A 15,256-nucleotide genomic window follows, 5' to 3' on the forward strand; every position below is an offset into this window, starting at 1 on the left:
AATTATACAAAAAGTACATCGGTACGAAGTGACAGACAGTATTGTTTCGCACGCTTTTAACATTCAATGGATGTGCACATTATATCCTTAATATAGTATCTCACAATCGCTACAAAGATTATCGTTTGAGGGAATATTATTTAGAAATTCTGCATTTATGCCTTTGATTCTCAGGGCAGGTCACACTGCAAATAATATTGATTGAATCTTAACTGAATGATAATTCTTTTGTTTTGTTCACTCTTGCATTGATATGCGTGTTTAGTATATTTTAGTTCTTATAACGATGAACTGTACATGTTCAAGTTATATCAATAAATTACTGTTCTGTTCTGTTCTGTTCTGTTAAAATATGTTCATCTATATCTGATTATTCCACCTCAGTATTTTCTTAAACCACCCTACCCCCAGGTTTAGAATAACGATTTGCTGACATCGCTCAAAGTAGAAAAATCCAAACGAAGGTTAAACTTTTCACGTGCCCCAATGTTCACTATGGGCATTCGGCGCATTTGTTTGGTCGATAATGATGCTATATAGGATAAAAAAATCCAGGAACCAAAAATAAATCCAGCACCCATTTACTATCTATACATTCAATGTGTATATATATAGTAAATGGGTGCTGGATATATCAATTTACATATAGTAAATGGGTGCTGGATTTACTTTTGGGTCCTGGACTGTCTACTGATGTTTTTATCCTATATAGCATCATTATTGACCAACAAATGCGCCTAATGCCGCTGACTAAGCCGTCGTAAATATATACAACACGGCTTAACTCAGAGATTAAGTTACAACTGAACAGTTAAAAAAAACTTGCAACAAGACTCACTGAACAAAATAATGTCGCTGTTTTGAAAGATATTTCTAACTTCGAGTGAATCCAATTTATTCATCCTTTTAGTAGCGACCGTAGCGACACATTCTCATGCCACGGTTAGTATTCATTCTATTAATGGAAACCGGAGAATCCCTGACATGTCTTCTATAAGAATTCACAAGCCTCTCTGAGCGGACGCTTACATACACACACTCTAGAAGCAACACGGATATTACGTGCACGACCTCTTTTAGGTCAACGGAGACTACCTCAATTTTCATCTTTAACTGTTAAAATGTACATGGTTATGTATTATTATGTTATTATTAAAGTCTAAAATCTGGAAATAGACAAACATTCAGTAAATAATGAGTATTTGGTTGTCACACTTGTTTTTCTTCTGAATATACTTGTATATTAGAGTGTTACTTTTTCAGCAAGGACTAGTGCAATTAATCTGGTTCAGGCTACTTCCATGTAATAGAACGCCCGCACAAAGGGGACAAAATGACCGCTGCAGTGTACTAATGAGAGGAATGCATTTTAACCTGTACGCTATTCTACCTAAACTAAAGAATTCAACAGAGTACCAAGCTTTACCCCAAGATCGGGCGTGGCTTCGAACTCCATTGGGAACATTACTGTAACTTTTCACGTAGCACAAAAATTGTCTTTTATTTCCATGAAGAAATATTTCAAAAGACTTTAATACGATTTATGCTACCTTTTCCTTTTAGTCTGGTTAAAAAATATTGTAAACTAATGGTTTGATTCGTTATGTTTAAGTTTAAAATTGCTACAATTTTATCTCTCTTTTTAATCTCCGGAAACCTGTTAACCTGTTAACCTGTACTGAACCAAAGTGGTAACCCGCCATTTGGTATTTTGCAAATAGTTTAAAATTAAGGGGGACAGCTAAATCGTAGACACAGAACTAGAAATCAATCAATGACCTATACTGCATTTACCTGTCCACCTGCATGACACAAGTTAATAGAAATATTGACGTAAATGTATGGTTAAAACATAGTGATAAGTCATTTCATTGTAATGCCAATTTTCATGGTAAATACTGAAGTTTTTTTTCTTGTTTTTATATATGATGTGTGATATGGTACAAATAACACTTAGTCTAAATTTCAGTTCAAACAGCGGATCTGAATTTATTTTATTACACTTAAAACATTTTCTGATGTCACACAATAATCTTGTATTTCTTCCCGCATTAATTCTGGTATAACTGGGGATAAAATATTTATCGATGACTTTATACGTAGGACTATCTGCAAGAGTAGATACACGGAAATTAAATAAGAAGTTTCAGAAAATCTTAAATAATATGCTTCAAAATGATCAAATCAAGGGTTAAGTATTATATTCAGTCTTAAATGTTACATATCAGCAACCAGCATTATCTTTTTAATTGTTTCTCATAATCTAAAAGTTTAGGTACTATCTCTATCTAAAATCGATCCATCAGTATTAACATATCAAAATATTAATAGTATTTAATTACGCAAAAATGCAATTTTATTCATATCACAACCAGCAATATCTTTTAAAGTCTCAAAACTAAATTGGATATCTTATTAAAACGATCACAATTGTACACTATATCAAATTGTTCATGTATTAATTACGCAAAAAGCAATTAATTCATTTTGAGCAACCAACAGGGTTATCAAATCAAATCCATGAAAGATATAATACAGCACAAAGTGCCCCCATTGCGCAGATGATCACTGCTAATATCGTGAAAGGGAAAGATCGGAGGCAACAACAGTATTTATCCAAGGAGAAAAACCCCACACACTGAATCAGTTCAAACAATTCAGTACGTTAAGGAATCCTAAAACACGCTCATTATCTAAGTAATAAGTATATTGATATGTCAGTTCAGAAAGGAGGAGTGCCAGAATTTTCCAGTTGTGTTGAACATACCAGTGCTATAAGCCAACTAATCAGAGAAGCAAAGTTAAACAACAGCGACCTAACAGTGGTTTGGCTGGACCTCACAAACGCCTATGGTTCTATAACACACCAGCCGATTGAGAAAGCTATGAAACAATACTACATTTCTGACCACATACAAGGAATCATCAATGGGTACTTCAATTATCTTGGCAAAAGCTAGAGAAAGGCATCGTCACAGGCTGTACCATCTCCGTCGTCTTGTTTGTAATGGGAATGAACCTCATCATCAACGCAGCCAAGAGGGAATCCGAGGTCCTAAAACTGGGGTATACCTACCAGCAAATAGAAGTTTCATGGACGACTTGACGGTGTTAACAAAGACTCATATACAGGCGAGATGGGTACTGTCCACACATGGGCAAGAATGAAATTCAAGGCAAAGAAATCAAGAAGTCTGGTCATTAGAAATTGGCAGACCACAAAGAAGTTCAACCTCCAGGTTCAAGGAGAGGACATTCCGTCTATTGTAGACAGTCCGATCAAGTGCCTCGGAAAATAGTATGATGCAAGCTTAAAGGATGCCAACAACATACAGCGCATTAAAAACCAGTTACAGGAAGGGTTGAAACAAATTGACCAGACTGGCCTGTCTGGGAGGTTTAAGGCATGGCTTTTCCAACACGGGCTCCTACCCAGATTGATGTGGCCCTTTGTGCTTTACGAAATAGCAACATCAACAGAAGAAGACTTAGAAAGAAAGGTCAGAAGATACATGTCGATGGCTAGGGGTCCCACCCAGCTTCAGCAACATTGGTCTCTTCAGCAGAATCAATCAGCTACAGCTCCCACTCTCGTCATTGGTGGAGTTCAAGGTTGCAAAGACAAGACTGGTGGTGGTCACTCTTAAGGAGTCAAAGGATGACTTACTCTGAAAAGCAGGAATTGAAACTCGGACTGGACGGAAATGGTCTGCAAGCCAGGCAGTTAGCCAAGCCGAAAGTAGACTCCAGCACAAAAATGTAGTTGGGACTACTGCTGTTGGTCGTCAAGGGCTCGGTATCATCAACAGCCAGAGATGGGGCACAGCAGACAGTACCACAAGGAGGCAGATGATACAGAATGAAGTACACTTGGCAGCGGAGGAAGAAAGAAGGACAAGAGCAGTTTCCCTGGGTGCCCAAGATGCTTGGACGAAGTGGTGTACCACAGACAGAAAACTGACATGGGCAGAAATCTGGCGCTACGAACCAGTCAGACTTAGCTTCTTAATAAGATCTGTTTATGACCTGCTACCATCACCTTCCAACTTACACCGATGGGGACTACAAGACAAGCCAATTTGTCCATTGTGCGACAAGGTAGGAACCATGGAGCATGTGCTTTCAGCCTGCTCCACATTGCTAACCCAAGGCAGATACATGCGGAGACATGACTGCGTACTTGGAGAACTCGCAGACAACTTGGAAAGTGAGAGAACCAAGAAGAGGAAAAAGCAGAGCCCACAGATGATACAATTGGTCAAGGAATGCCAGACTGCACCAAAGAAGAAAGCAGCAACAACATCCCTCCTTGATGAATTAGACAAGTGGGAAATGGCAGTTGACCTCAGAAGAAAACTGATCTTCCCCGACATCGTACAGACCAACTTGAGACCAGACATTGTCATCTGATCCAGGAAAGACAAACGCCTGCCGATGATAGAGCTGACAATTCCTTGGGAAATTTGCCGTGAAGAGGATTATGAGCGTAAGCGGGCAAAGTACACAGAGCTCCAAGAGTAGTGCAAAGAGAGAGGTTGGAAGACGTGACTCTTCCCTGTTGAAATCGGGTCAAGAGGCTTCCCAGCACAGTCCTTGTGGAGAATGTTAAGTGCCATGGGCATCACAGGAGGAGAGGAAGAATGTCATTGGAAGGCTTAGTCTCGCTGCTGAAAGGGCATCCAGCTGGCTGTGGCTCAAGAGAGAGGAGAAGAGCTGGAAGCCTACCACTGACACGTAGTGCCTGATCAACCCTACGGACCCGCCGCCTAGATAGTGTCCTGGATTAAAGGGTCGAAACACTTGACAACGGGCGGTTCCTGGCTGAGGATGTCAATGGTTAAAGCGGTACAGAACAGTATTATACACACTGTATAAACAACTTAGAGAAATAACGAAGTGTAGACTAGGAAACCTTTAAATTTCCCACACATATTAAAGGCTCTTTTACGATAGGGCATGACAACGCCATTATTGGAGAGGCCTATCAAGACCTCTGCCAAACTAGGAGGATTTAGACTAATCTACGAATTTTACGGCGTTAGATTTCACTTTCTAGCACAAATTACAGTGAGTCAGTCTAAAATGACCCAATGCGCTTCCGCAAAAGTAAGTTTTGAAAATCCTCTAAGACGAAAATAATTGTTCGTTTTAAATAAATAAATATAGTGTAATACTAGTGTTACAAATGTTTGAAACGGTTCAGTTATTAACAAAAAAAATTATATAGAAATATATTTACTATTCTTTGTTCGCAGTACTCAAAAATATGCATATAGATTGAATCAGGTTAAAATGTATTTCGTTCAATTAAATGAATTTATTGTTTAACTGGCGGGTCCGGAATAAGAAGAGTTCTTCTGAGCTTCTGTGTCTTCGCCAGATAGTCGGAGATGTTAATCACGTGATCAAAACAAGGCGGCAATTCGACATATAAACCTTACAAACTTAGCAATAAACTAGAATATATAAAATGTTTAGAATTTCTTTTTCAAATAGCACATTAACAATAAAAATATCTGAAAAAAAAAAACATTTAAAAAAGAATGATGTATCTTTTTTCACTTCCGGCAGACGTCCGTTCGATTTGGGATTTTCTTCTAAGCTTTTCTAAAGCTTCTCGGAAGCTTTTCTCTTGGGCCCAAACGAACGGATCAGCTGACAAACAAGCCTGTCAGGTGAGGTTCTCGCAAAAATGGTAAGATGCTAATTTGGCAGCTTTCACCAGGGCCAAGTTCAGAGTACAATTATTGCAGTGGTAGCTTTTGAACATTTTTAAATGAAATTCAGTAACTAAGAAATGCTTGGGCCTACAGTCCTTAGATTGACGGAGGTTGATCATAACCTGAAGATGACTTATTGATTTTGAGGTCATTAGGTCATCGTCACAGTGACTATGACACCTAATAGGCCACAGTGACCGGCAACAGGGAAACTGATTTTTGGTTGCGGGTTTATCCCGCTACCAAAGTTAAAGTGTATTTCTGACAAACATATCATCTTTATTTGATTCCAAATCACATCCAAAGGATGTTCATGTGCTACACAAAATAATCCCATTCATGAAAAATGTGGATGAATTTTCAATGAACAAGCAGTTCTTATTCAACCTGTATCCACTGGCACTGACCATTTAGATTATATAAGATCTATCAAAGATAAGGTATTCCAGCCCATGGTTACATCACAAGCTGGGTCAGGCAGAGTTCATCTTAGATATGAGTCACATTAAATTTGTATTTGTTTCTCATTCATGTATATTCATAGACTAGCATTTAAACAGAAATTAAATCTACCAAAAACCCGCAACCATCAGACATTTCAAGGCTTTGGTTTTTTGTCTATAGCACAATCTATCATATAACCAGAGACATAGATAATAATTGTTATCTATGTCTCTGAAATAACTTTAAAAGGAGCAAAGTAGCCAAAGTGGACCTCTCGTACGTTTCGTATTTAAAAGAAGATTTTTCTGTTTGTGTTGTCATTTTCTTCCCTCACTTTTTTTTCGCTACTTTGTACATTCTAGACGTTTTAGTGTATTTTTGTGACTTTTCAAAGATGGGTTGAAGTCGTAAAATGAGCGAATAAATGATAACATAATTTGAGCCGTGCCATGATAAAACCAACATAGTGGGTATGCGACCAGCATGGATCCAGACCAGCCTGCGCATCCGCGCAGTCTGGTCAGGATCCATGCTGTTCGCTAACAGTTTCTCCAATCCCAATAGGCTTTAAAAGCGAACAGCATGGATCCTGACCAGACTGCGCGGATGCGCAGGCTGGTCTGGATCCATGCTGGTCGCATACCCACTATGTTGGTTTTCTCATGGCACGGGTCATTTGATTTTGTTGAAATTGTTAAAACGTATCAACAAAATATTGTTGTAAGCGTAGACTAAATTCAATTGTACGTTCAGTAACTTTTAAATTACTAGCAAAAGACGGCGGGTTAGCTGTTTTGTTCAGTATATTTAGGCAAAGATATTTCGTTTATTCATGTCGAAAGATTTCTTCATGTAGATAGAACGAACGTTTCGAAATTCTATGCTTCTTGTTAGACAGAAAGAACAAGTTGTAAATTGAAAAAAAAGACAATTACCAATTCTTGATTCAAAATGAATCCTGCCTTGCATGGACCGCCATCATCTTTTATAACAGTAACATTCAAGACGTGCAGATCAGAGTCATTATATCGCAATATGTTGTTATGATCGTCAAGTTGAAAGTTTAGCTCCAAGCTATATTCCTCTAGGTTAGGATACGTATCTACACACTTCGACCGATTTTTTTCTTTCTTGTTGCAAAGAAAGCAGGCAATATTTCGGTACCTTTTAAACGTAACTGAGTTTTCTGTAAAAATAACTGGCAGGTGAAAAGCTCCACAAACGTGTTTTAGCTGTTTGTCCGACTCATCCGGGCATTTGTAGATATCCACAGGGTCGCATCTACTAACTAAGGCCTGAACCTCTGTCCTTGGTGTATACAGCAAGTTGCATTTGTAATATCTACTTACCGACGTGATTCGCCGGTACAGGGTATAGGGATCATCATGACTGTAGAAGACCTTCAATGAGGCACAAAACATGATCACTCTCCAGACGCTAAATTTACTTCCAACGTGCCCTTCATTACACTGGAAACAATATATATTTTTGTATGTTTTGTTGGTTCTAAATGACGTCACAGGGATAGTAAGATCAGGGTCGTTTTTGTTGTTTCCGAAATATTCCATCGGAACATTGTCAATACATTTTCTTTTCATTTCCGAATCACCTTCAAAATCTAGCGGACATATGTTGACCATCAAATAAGAATTTGGTAACCGTTTAGATTCTAAACGAAAGTCATTCGTAATAGCCTTTGCCTCCACACAAGCAATAAGTCCTTGTGTGTCACGTGGTGAATCCCTATTTTCCAATAGCTCCTCAGTAATTGTAGAGTTCAAATTATTCAGTCGATTGGACAAATCTGCAATACTATTTGACAGTGTGTCGCTTATCACATCAGCAAGCCGGAAATCTGGACAACATGTCCCCAGCTCCTTGCAGCCGTTGTCACATAAACAGCTTTTACAACACGTTGCAGCAGACGACACAAAACTTGCATTGTTTGAAGATTTGATGGTACAAAGGGAAACCGTCGAACAGTGATCCATTTGCAATTCCAATAGGTTAATCAACGAATTATTTCCGTCAAGCCGTGTTCCAATTACTGTATTAGCAAAAAGAAGCGAAACGACGAAGTGAACCACCGATAATTGTGTCTTCATCTTGACGAAAATTCTCAGCCGTTATACCATCATGAAAAGGAAAACCCGAATTCCGTCGCAAGGTCTATATAGCCATATGAGAAAAATAAGTATAAACAGTGTTCATTGCCTCGCTGCAGAAACTGGCGAGAGCGTGGTATTATAATATACAATATCAATTAAGCGGATGTTCAGGAGTGGATATCGAGTTTTTCATTTATATAGAAGAAACACAATCATCTGACTTTATCCAGTTAATATGTTATTTTCAAATACATATTCCTTGATCAAAGTTCGAGCCAATACCAGATATCTTAATTCAAATAAATATTTTTAATTAAAACATTTTAGACACGCACAGGATAAACTCTTTGCTCCTTTAACACGTAACTTCGATGGCTCGAATGTTTAATTGCTGATATATATTCAAAATGGATTCCATTGATGCAGAACATAAAAAAATAATATACAAGCAAACCCATCAGTCTTTCAGTAATTGCAGAAACTTGAAACCCGTGCACGGTATAGTAACTTTCAAGAAGGAAATGTTTACTTCTCGGATACGTCGGTAAAATCATTTTCAAATGAGAGAAAGGACAAAATTAGGACGTATTGATATATATTGTTAATACGATGCAGTCACTGATAAATGGACACGTTACAACATTTTTTTCAGTTTTGGTGCCCCAAGCCACGCCCAAAACCTTGAGTTTTGGATCGGACCGGGCTGTCGTTGTATGGAGCGTTATCCCCCACCAGGCACGTTTGGTCTCCATTTCGGAAAACTCTTGTTTGGGAGGACCACAAGGATAGTTATGGTACCGGGTTAGGGTGGGGATGACCTACAGTAGCAAATAGGAGGGCCCTATGTGGCCTTGAGTTTGGATTGGAACCGTAAGGCCGTCCTAGACGGTGATGTTATATGTGGGTCAAGCATAGCGGCTATCCCGGGGAAACTCTTTGTGTCTAAAAATTGGTCTATGGCAGATTTGGAAATGTTTTACTTTTTTCAGTTTTGGTGCCCCCCAGCTGCGCCATAGACCTTGAGTTTTGGATCGGACTGGTTGGCCGTTGTAAATAGGGTTCCCCCACCACACACGGGAGGCCAACATTCCGGGAAAACTATATTTTGGGAGAAATGTACAGGGAGGTGTGAGGTTGGGTGGGATGGGGAGGCCTAAAATTGTTACAGTAGAAAAGGGGAGGGCTCTTTGAGACCCTGAGTTTTGTTTGGAACCGGACGGCCGTTGTAGAGGGTGCCGGTCTATTGGAGACAAGCATAGGGCCACTCCCGGAAAAACTCTTCTTTTACTCGCGAGCGGATCTTAAACTTGGTCTGAATACGTTTTTGGAACTTTTCACTTTTTTTTCAGTTTTTTCGCCCAAAGCTTAGCCCCAGACCTTGAGTTTTAGATCGGACCGGGTGGCCGTTGTAGAGAAGGTTGTTTTACGCCACCACTCCGAGAAAACTCTTGTTTGGGAGAAAACCGGGCAAGGTGTGAGACTGGGGTTGGGCGTTGGGTGGGGATGACCTGAATCGTTACAGCAGTAAAAAGGAGGGTCCTATATGGGGCTCTACGTCTGAGTTTGGATCGTAAGCCGTTGTAGAGAGTTACGGTCTACGGGGACAAGCATAGTGGATAATCCGGGAAAACTCTCGTTTACTCGTAAGCGGTTCGTAAAATTTGGTCTGTGGCCGTTTTCGGAATTTCTCACTTTTTTCACTAAGCCTCGTCCCAAACCTTGAATTTTGGATCGACTGAGTGGTCATTGTAGAGAAGGGACAGGTGAACATCATTCAGGTCAAACTCATGTTTGGTAGGAACACAGGGTTAGGTATAAGGCAGGGGTGGGCAGGTTGGCTTGAAATCATTACAACAGTAAATAGAAGGGCCATAAGAAGGAACCCGGAGTGAGGTGTGAGGCGGGGCTGGGACGGAGATGGCCTAAAGTCGTTACAGCAGCCCTGAGTTTGGGTTGGGACCGGTGGCCGTTGTAGAGGGTGACTGTCTATAGGGGCCAGCAAAGTGGCTATCCCGGGAAAACTCTTGTTTACTCGTAAGCGGATATTAAACTTCGTCTGAGACCGTTTTTGGAAATTTTCAATTTTTTAGTTTGTCCGTCTAAGCTACTTCCAGACCTTGAGTTTAAGATCTGTCCGGGTGGCCGTTTTTGAGAGGTTTGTCCCCCACCAGTTACGGGAGGCCGCCATTCCGGGAAAAACCTTTTGTTTGGAGGAATCTGGGATGATGTTAGGCGCTGGTGGGGGGGGGGGGGGGGCTTAAATCATTACAGCAGTAAATAGGATGACCTATGGGACCCTGAGTTTGGGTTGGGACCAGGTGGTCGTTGTAGAGGGTGACGGCCTTTTGGGGACCAGCATAATGTTTATACCAGGAAACATCTTTAAGCCTTCTAACGGTAGAACCCGGTAAATCGCTCTTATAGACTATTAAATTGCTGGCAGTAATATATAGGAAAGTGTTAAAGTGCTGTGATAAAACATTTAACTGCTGGCTGTAACGAAAGTGGAAAACTGCTCTCATAGATCATTTGACTACTGGCAATAACAGAAGTCTAGTAAAATTCTCTCATAACAGGAACCTGGTCAGTTGCTCCCATATACCATTTAACTGCTGGCAGTAACATATATAGAAATCTATTAAACTGCTCTCAAAAACCATTAAACTGCTGGAAGCAATGTATAGGAAGCTTGTAAAGTGCTCTTAGTAACATCATTTGAATTCTGTCAGTTACATGTATAGGAGACTGGTAAACATGCCCATAAGCAATTTAACTGCTGACAGTAACATAGATAGGAAAGTGACAAAACTGCTCTTATTAACATAGTTTTAGTGCTGGAGGTTGAGTATATAGGAAAGTAGTAGCCCTGCTCATAGAAACATCATTTAACTAGAGACTAGAGACGAAAAAAGTATGTCTCCCACTACTTACCATGCAGAAATTGTAAAATGCCAAAAATTAAGGACTATAACTCTAAGGGCAATCACTGAACCATAACATTCCTACGTTGTCCACAACTTGGCTTGGCAGTGGTAACTCCTGTGAAGTTTTGTGGAATTCCAACCAGTGGTAAAAGAGAAGTAGCACAGAGCAAAGAATTTGACAAATCAAGGGACAAGATTCCGCTGAAAATCATTTAATCAGAACATGATGATAATAATTATGCACATTTACGCTTCACACTGATTACTTGTGAATTTTGGTGAAATTCAGCCTAACTGAATGCAGAAACTAGTGTAAACACAGTTAAACATTAGACAAATCAAGGGCCATAACTCTGTTGAAAATCACTGAACCAAAACATGCCGATGATATATACAACTAGGCTTGGCACTGGTAACTCCTGTAAGATTTGGTGAAAATCTGCTCAATAATGTAAGAGAAGTTGCCGGAATAGCATACAATTTGACAAATCATTGAACCAGAACATGCCGTCATTATGCATAACAAGACTTGGCACTGATCACTGCTGTAACGTTTGGTGGAAATCCGCCAAATTATATAAGAGAAGTGGCTAAAACATAATAAACTTTGATGAATCTAGGGGTCATCTCGGTTGAAAAACACCGGACCGGAACATGCCCATGATATTCACAACAAGGTTTGTACTGCTCACTTTTATAAAGTTTGGTGTAATTCCTCCAGGTATCAGGGAAGTTGCCTGGACAAGGTAAGATACGACAAGTGAAAGAGCCATAACTCCGCTGAAATCACTGAACATGTCGATACGTATAACTAGGCTTGTCACTGATAACTTGTGTAAGGTTTGAGGGAAATCCGCTCAGTAATATAAGAGAAGGGCCAAAACATCACAAAATTTAACGAATCAAGGGCCACAAATCATCGAACCGGAAAATGCCGGTAATATGCATACTGAGGCTTGGCATAGATAACTCCTGTACGGTTTGGTGGAAATCCTCCCAATAAAAAAAGACGTGGCAAAAAAAAATATTAGAAAATTTGACGAATCAAGGGCCATAACTCCGCTGAAAATCATCGAACCAGAAAATGTCGACGATATGTACAACTAGGCTTGATCACTTTTGTGAAGTTAGGTGTAAATCAATCCAGTGGTGTCGGAGGAGTTCGTGAACAAACTGTGTGACAGACGAAGAGACGGACGTTCCCACATATGGGTATTTATGTGGCTACTCTTTTGTTCCCTCTAATGTTCTTTTAGCCACGTAAAAGAAAAATAGCCACATAAAAGCTTACGGAATGAATGTCATCAAAGAAAAAGTATAGTTACCTATTGTTCATATCTGTTTATTTGTTGTTGGGTTTAACGTCACACCGACACAATTATAGGTCATATGGCGACTTTCCAGCTTTGATGGTTGAGGAAGACCCCAGGTGCCCCTCTGTGCTTTATTTCATCACGAGCGGACACATGGGTAGAACCAACGACTTTTCCTAAGCCAGCTGGATGGCCTCCTCACATGAGTGAGGCTCGAACCTACATTGGTGAGGGGTAAGTGATTTGAAGTCAGCGGCCTTAACCACTCGACCACGGAGGTCCCCTTCTCGTATGACACAAGTACTGGTTTTTTCCAGGAAGCAGACATGTGCACATCAAATTAAAAATGCAGCCCCTATTGCATGCACAAGGTTTTTCTTTGATTTTAACAGGTGACCTAGTTTTTGACCCCAGATGATCCAGATTCGAATTTGGGCTAAAGATCGTCAAGAACATCATTTTGACCAAGTTTCAAGAAGATAGAGTCCTAAACATGGTCTATGGCGTGTTATCAAGATTTTCCTTTGATTTGAACTGATGACCTAGTTTTTGACCCCACATGACCCAGTTTCGAACTTAACCCTAGAAGTCATCAAGCGAAACATTCTGACCAAGTTTCATAAAGATTGAGTCCCAATTGTGGCATCTACAGTGTTCACAAGCTTTTCCCTTGATTTGACCTGGTGGCCTAGTTTTTGACCCCACATAACCCAGATTTAAACTTGACTTAGAGGTCATCAAGACAAAAATCTTAACAAATTCTCATGAGTTTCAAATTTAAATTGTGGTCTCTATAGTTTTAAATAAGTTTTACCTTGATCTGGCCTAGTGACCCAGTTTGTTGACCCCACCCCCATGACCTAGTTTCAAAACTGACCTAGCAATTATCAACACAAACATTCTGACTAAGTTTTATAAAGATTGAGTGACAACTGTGGCCTCTAGAGTGTTCACAAGCATTTCATTTTATTTGACTGGGTGACCTAGGTTTTGACCCCACATTACCCAGATTCAGATTTGACCTAGAAATCATCAAGGCAAACATTTTGACCAAGCTTCATAAAGATTGAGTCACAATTGTGGCCTCTAGAGTGTTCACAACCTTTTCATATGATCTGACCTACTGACCTAGTTTTTAACTTTACATGACCAAGTTTTGAACTTGACCTTAGAGATTACCAAGACAAACATTCTGACCAAGTTTCATGAAGATTGGGTCACAACTGTGGCCTCTAGAGTGTCCAAAAGGCAAATTTTAACGGACGACGCGCGACGCACAACGGACGTCGGACCATGACATCACAATACCTCACCTTGAGCACTTTGTGCTCAGGTGAGCTAAATATCACACAATAAAACAACAAAACTGCTCTTCCTCACCACACTGGGCAATGCCGCCACACTTCTTTTCGACAATATCATGTATGAAACTCATAGAATGTTGCCAAGTTAGACAATATACAGAGCAAACATTATTTTTCAGAAGAACGTTAACATTCATGACACTTAAAAGTATGTTAACAGTTTTAATTATTGCTGATAAGTACTGCCAATGTAAAAGATCGTTATAAATTTGTTTATCCTGTACCTTCCTCACATATGTGTGTGCAATTTGTTCATTAAGAGCAGGTACTAGTATTTGATTCCCTTTAAATGGTACTAAACTGGAGCATTAGAATAACGGGAAAAGTAAAATATTCTCTTTTTAGCTACCTTGTAGCAAATGTAGTATTGGTGATATCAATGTTTATAATGATATTTAAATGTAAATTTAACATGAAAACTAAACAGAGATAATTATGCTTATACATGAATAATGCCTTTAATCCATTCACAAGTAGGTGGATATACACATCGTGTAATTTTTTTGTCAAAAATAGAAAACTTTCTAATGCGTAGATCCTACTATTCTGAACTTCTTTTCTGGTCCGAGCATGTTTTGATTAGAGAGGTTCCACTATATATGTTTGTCCTAAATATCCTTCAGTTTCAGGGGAGATTTTGCAAGTAAATGTACTTGTATTTTTACTGCTTGCTTGAGATAGATGATTGTCGAACTTGTTCTACGATCATCTGTTCATTTTGGTTTCAGCTAAACATATTTGTAAATTTCCATAAAAAACACTTCGTCATTAAAATGGCATTTAACAAATCAGTAATATATATATACGATGCAACAAAAAAAACTTTAACTCTTAGCTTAGCTTAGCGTATCGCTTTACTATAGTAAAGGAATGACGGACAGGTTTTCGAACACTAATTTTTCACTTGGCATGGCCACAGAGGTCTAAATAAAAGCTGGTTTCTGTTTAAATTTCATCGTGGATGTATTTTTAAAAGTTTGGTAGGAAAAATGGGAGAGGGGGTTGTATTCGGTGAAGTGAAACTCAGTTTTTGTAAAAGAGTAGTACATCCAGATCACAGCAGCGTGATTTTGGTGTGATTTTACAGTAAGCAAATGTGACAAGAGAAATCTCTCTTAGAATTTACATGACCCCTACTTTTCTCTTCATTTTATAGCAGAGCTACCGGCACCGCGAAGCGGCGCCGACAGCGCCGCTTACGGTTAGACATAAATGCGCGTTTGATGATAAAAATTTAGTACTAAATACATTTTCTACGAAGAAAAAAGAAATAAATTCCAATATTTTCATTTTGAAACGACTTTCGTCACGCTGCCATTACCGAACTTTATTATATATACTTATGTTTGTCATGATTACGTTATAACTCCACAGTGGTGCAGT

This window comes from Mercenaria mercenaria, chromosome 13 (genome assembly GCF_021730395.1).
Source record: "Mercenaria mercenaria strain notata chromosome 13, MADL_Memer_1, whole genome shotgun sequence".
Taxonomy (NCBI): Eukaryota; Metazoa; Mollusca; class Bivalvia; order Venerida; family Veneridae; genus Mercenaria; species Mercenaria mercenaria.